We start from the raw sequence: 6370 nt of genomic DNA on the forward strand, positions 1-6370 counted from the left end.
CAAGTATTCATTTATAGCTCTATAAAACACAAACATTAAAATTTTATTCATCAGTGTACCGTATGCCCCATACAATTTCATTGCACTTTAACTGCTATAAATATCACAAAAACATCCTTCATTTACATGATAAATAATGCATGAACATTTAAACTAAATTTACACTAAATTTAAACACATATTTTCTACTCCACACTGAATTGGAATACATGCATTTAAAAATAATAAATATCACTGCTTTCCAATGGGAAGTAAACACAATTCTTTCCAATAAATTGTTTGTTATTTGGCGATTTCTAGTTTACACAGATTATTAATTTTGACAGCATGATAATATGTTAACAATTGTTGTGGAGCGTTATTCGAAATTATCACTCGATTGCATATCTTTATATATCAATTTTGCATAAATAGATAATTATAGTTTCAAAAACAAAATTCTAGAAATTCAGTTTCATTTAATAACCCGATTTTCAGCTTAAAGATAAGCATAAACGCGAAAGCATTATAATTTTATTATCATTAGCATTATAATAAACAGAAAATATGAAATTTGCGACAATTTGCACGTCAAAACATGATTTTTGAAATTTAAAAAATATGAAACAAAACCAAAAATAGACCTACAGTTGTTCGACTCTTTTATTGGTTCTATTTTAATGTATGCGAGTAAAGTATGGGGCTTTTACAAATCATAAAGGTTAGAAAATATTCATTTTTGAAATTTTGTAAAACTATTCTTGGTGTTAGAAAATCTACTAGTAACATAGCTGTGTATGGTGAACTTGGAAGATATCCGTTTCATATAAACAGATATGTCCGAATTGTAAAATTCTGGTTTAAGATGATAAGTTCAAGTAATAATATTGTAAATACAATTGTTAATTTATGTATGTCTGCTATAAATATAGGCTACACAAACTAGTTTGCAAATTTACGAAGTCTTTTTAGAAAAATACGGATTTTTGGATGTATGATTAAACCCTTTAAGCGTAAATCAAATTTGTTTTATTGTTGTTTTTTAACAGAATATTTACAAGAATGGAGAGCTGGTATAAATTGTAGTAATGTATTATTTTTATATAAATCGGTAAAGGACAGTTTTAGAATGTCACCTTATTTAGAAAATTATTGTATCGAAAAGACTAAGAAAACCTTAGTCAAAGTTCTTTTAATTATGATGTAGCTTTCTATCAGTTTAGCAGTTTTATGTATTATAACACTATCTACATGACCAGGTTCATCATCAAATTATTAATAATATCAAAATGTGAGTGTTTGGTAAAAACAACAAAAACAAAAAACAAATGGTGAGATAAATGCAGCTTTTAGATAACAGGACATAAAATAAAGAAATGACAATGGTATCATTGCATGATGCATTATTACATCCCACCGCTTTTTGATATCCCAAATTGACAAAACGTGATCATAGTTTTGTTTATCTGTAATAAATGTTATTTACGTTATTGCTCTTAAATTCAATGTACGTACATATATTTTAAATTTGATATATTAGATAATGTCCTTTTATTTAAAGCTCTAATTTTAATTTTAATGGGAGATATCTTTAACATATCGAGCAAAGGAATAAAGGCATACCATCATATCAATACATTATACATGTATCAGTAATTTACTACATGTATATCAATTTGAATCCGTTCAAGCAAGTTTTAAACTTCGTTTTTATTGAAAAGATTTATTACCGATAAAAATGACATTAAATCTCTGAAGTATGATATATTTATATAAACCGTGTATGGAAGAAAATGGTATCTATTTTCTGCATTTAATTAAAAGTAATATTGATGGTATTTTCAAAATTATTATTTGCCTTAACATTTCAAAAAATCCTTGCCGGACATTATATATTATTATATGTACTAAGAAAGGTGTTTGTTAGATTATATGACCCAGTGTAAATGTTGCTCTCTGCTATGCATGTGACTAATTGTATGTTAAATAATTGACATGTATTATCTCTTGTATTTGTATGTATGCAAACAGAGAATATGTAAATAAAACTTGAAAACTTGTAAATGATTGAATGCTTAAATAACCAAACCGCTAGGCGAAGATTATATTGCAAACAACTATTAATACGCTATCCTGTTACCTTCAAATTCTGTCTAGCATCTTTATTACAGGTTTATGAAACAGGAAAACTAATTTATTTTAAGTAAAAACGAATAGTACAGCAACCGTGTATAAAGACGTCGACTATATAAACGTTATGATAATCCAATGAAATGTGATGCCACTAACGTACAGTATTTTGAAAGGGGTTTATTGAATTCATTATATTTAAAATGAAGGCTGTGCTGAAGTCTCTTTTTCAACGGCAATTATATGTTTAACAACAATATCTTTGGTTCTTACATCTTTTTTTGCGTAGACAAATTAATTTAGTACATATCTGTATAATATATGTGCCTGCATTCAATTTATGTCAAATATATTTTGAGTGAAAAATAGACGCTAAATAAGAAATCAATAATTACACATAGTTTTGTAAAAATTATGTTATTATGTTCCAATAGATTAAACTTATTCTAAATACTAGGGCGGCGCATGATTAATATATTTTCCTGACAATGTGAATAAAATTTCAAAATAGCAGGGTTGGTAAATATATAAAATACATGGATTATAATTTCTAATTTGGCTGATAATTATTGTGTTTGTGTAAATTACGATCAAAGCATCTGAGATACTCTATAAGAGTAGCTCCATATGCAATTTGGCTAGTAAACGGATAGTTAAAAGCGCTAAAAAAGCTCTACCAAATATAGGAAAATCTGCTGTAAAAGTTTATAATGATATTTGAAATATTGATTGCAACTATAAAGTGTGCTATGCAACCGTATAAATTCAAAAAGGCAAGAGGCAATTAAAGATAATTGTATGTCTTGTATACACAGCTGCACATACGAAACAAAATACCCTATAACAATACAATGTACATGTATTTATCAACAGAATAAATATTAAAAAGATCATTTGTAAAAAACCACAAGCAAATAATCACAATATGACAGATAATGATATTGGTTTCCGACAGATCCCTTTATAATTTGTAAGATTTTTTGGAATAAATGATATCTAATTTTTAGAAGAATTATGTTCTAATTTTTAAGAATTGTAATGGTAGTCTGACAAAATTGGTTTTGAGACTTACTATGGTAAAAATAAATCAGTTTCCTGATTCTTAAAGTGATGTATCTTGATTTTGTTTAGTGCAAAAATAGAGATTTTTCAAATGACTATAAACGTCTCGGCTTTAGGTAAATGATAACAAAATTGTCAGATATTCTCAACATTAGAATGGTATCTGATTAAACAGATGTATCTATTGAGACATGTGAGGAACATTAAGATGCTGCTTCGTTCATTGAACAAAACTTTGTTTGTGTTTTAACTTTTCCCAAACATTTTCCAAACGACATACGATGAAACAGCAGTATGTCTCTTTTCCCTTTTTTAGATAAGAAGTTTTATTAAAATTCAACGCTCCGTACGCTCTGGATGTTACTACAATATTTCCTCTCAAGAAAAGGAAAGCATGCATTTTATAATATCCGAAAATGAATTTAGAGCATGTTAGACGCTTATCACAGTAGGAAATTTCTGCAGATTGACATAAATATATTATAATATAAATAAAGTATAATTCTGACTTCCATACAAAATACTAACCCACTATAATTTATAAATGGATGCTGTTCAAAAGTTGAGAGATATAACCAATGAATACCATTTTGTAAACGATAACAGTAAACTGAAAATAAAAATGATTTTTTGGGCTGAGTGGGCCTTTAAATCATCAACCGTTTCTTATAAATGTTTTAAAAATATGTACCAAACGCGTAAAATGGCAGTATTTTTAGAAGTGAGTTATTTCGGAACAAATTAGTTAATTATGCATAAGGTTTATCAATTTGTTGTAATATTGGAAATACGTTAATGTAAACATGACCTTAAAAAAATGTTTTCTACTATGCAAATCAATGTTTGGAATTGTTAATTGCGAATAACGAAACATGATCGGATAGATAGGGAAATGTGTTTCTGCCAGAATGGTGATTTGAATGACATGAACATGTAGTTAAACCTATGAAGCGATATGATAAGAAATAAACTAATTTGTAAAAAGAATTATACTATTTCTAGCTACATGCGCAATTCTGTATTTTTTATTCATTTTTTTTATTCCTGTTAAAATGATGTTCTTCATAAATTCGTTTTGAAATTTAAATACACAAAATATAAAGGATATCAATGTTTTAGCTCTGAATTCATAGACAAACTTTTGATATCAATTTAACGAAAATCATACTGTTTTATATAGATGTAAAATGTAATAGTTTCCTGCTGTTTATTTAATGGCTATGTGTCATGACACATGCAGACAAAAAAATTTAATAGCCCATTTGTAACCGTTGAAACTGGAGATTAATGTTCCGCAAATTCTGTTAATGCTTTTAAAGAGCTTCAAAATAGCTTGGCCAATGAATATTTGTATATAACCCCAACTGATCATCAAATAAGTTGCTCTGAAATAACATGATTCTAAAGTGTTCAAAAAGATTGAAGAAGATGCGTGGTGCTTTATTATAATGACAAAGAAAATAGTAATGTTCATGTTAATGTTTTGGATCCCCTCCACAAAAAGCCCCCAAAAAACAAATATCTAATTATAAGTATGGAACTGAACATATACAATAAAACACATAAGAAGTAATTTGATGAAAAACATACTTGCTAATAAAACTGAACATTTAACGCTAATTAAATTAAATGCTACATTACATTAAATGCAGAATTAGGTGCTACAAGGAATTATTGTACTGCAAGAATGCTTTGATTAAACATTAAATTTTTCTACGAATTTCAACAAAACTTCTGAGAAAACAGATTGAATTCATGATTTTTTTTTCAAATATTGTACCGTATGTTTACTGAACTCTTACCTTATTATGAATTTCATCTAAACATAAGATTCAATATGATTTGATTAAAATGACACCCACTTTATATTGTTAATTCAAAAAACCAAAAAGATTGAACGTCGTTTATGTCAATTATTTCAATTTGTTTGTTCAAATTTACTTACTATCACAATGTGCAATCTGTCGAAATGTACTACGAGACGATATTAGTAGACGAATTGTTTGATCTTTACACTCTTAGGTTGAGCCTTTTACACAAAATTACTGTCATATCAAGCGGGCGGAATGTGGGCGAAGAAATCGTATCTGTTTAAACACGACTTTACGAAGTGACACTTCACCTTCCTTGGGGATCAAGGAGGATGAATAGATGGTTACATTATAAATGTATAATTTGTACAGATTGTAACACAATCTCTGAATACATATTATGTTTAACCTATACTGTGGAAAAGTTGATCTTTCAATATTTCAATCTAAAGAAAATCAGTCATTACAACTGTTATATAAAAAGTGATTAATGGTTTAATGAACAGTTGGTGCCATATTGAAAGGTGCGAATGCGCCAGCTGAACATTATTTGCACAGTTCGCATTAGGCAAATTCTATAACTAGTCAAATCTTAATCTGGACAAAGCCATTTATCATTTAAGAGAAAATGTCAAATAAAATATAATAAGTATTAACTGGATAATGAACACTGCATGGCATCATCAGATCTTGATCTGTACTGGTCGCATGGGTATATTATCTATCCGATCAAATTGTTATTTACATTGTATTGAAATGAATCAAAAACAAAAATAGATGATTTATACATGCAAGCGGAAATTACCCTATAAACATTCGCAAAGCATGGTTAACAGTCATACTTTTAAATTGCTTACATTTACCTCACAAGTCATTTGTAACAATATATCAAAGCATCTTAATAGAGAAATCAAAAGACAATTTAAATCTAATTTTTCTTACATCTGAAGAGTGTAGACCCTGTGCAATACATAATTTTTCCCATTTCGGAAGAAATGCGAGAAAGTGTTTGTGAAGTTCGCAATTATTTTTCTTAAGCCCAAATTATTCTCTTTGAATTCGTGAAGAATTAATAAAGCTAAAATGCATAGATATCAAACTCATCCGGAAAAATCTGAAAAAGTATTTTATTGCTTTCTTTTATGTGTTTATCATTATTTCACTCATGTCAAGTTTTTGACAATAAGAGGCACATAATTATCAACTAATTAAGTGCTTGGTGGAATTCTCCTATATTGATATATTGGTTACACTTTTATACCTCTGAAAGCTTTGATGCTGAAATTTGTATTTCTGTTTAAAGATAGAATAAAATTTAATATATATTGCCTACATTTTAGCCTTATCTGTTTATTAGTATACAATTTTAATACGGTGGAAAAGAAAAA

The sequence above is a fragment of the Ruditapes philippinarum genome, unplaced genomic scaffold (assembly GCF_026571515.1).
Source record: "Ruditapes philippinarum isolate M1 unplaced genomic scaffold, ASM2657151v2 ctg1433_1_1_1_1, whole genome shotgun sequence".
Taxonomy (NCBI): Eukaryota; Metazoa; Mollusca; class Bivalvia; order Venerida; family Veneridae; genus Ruditapes; species Ruditapes philippinarum.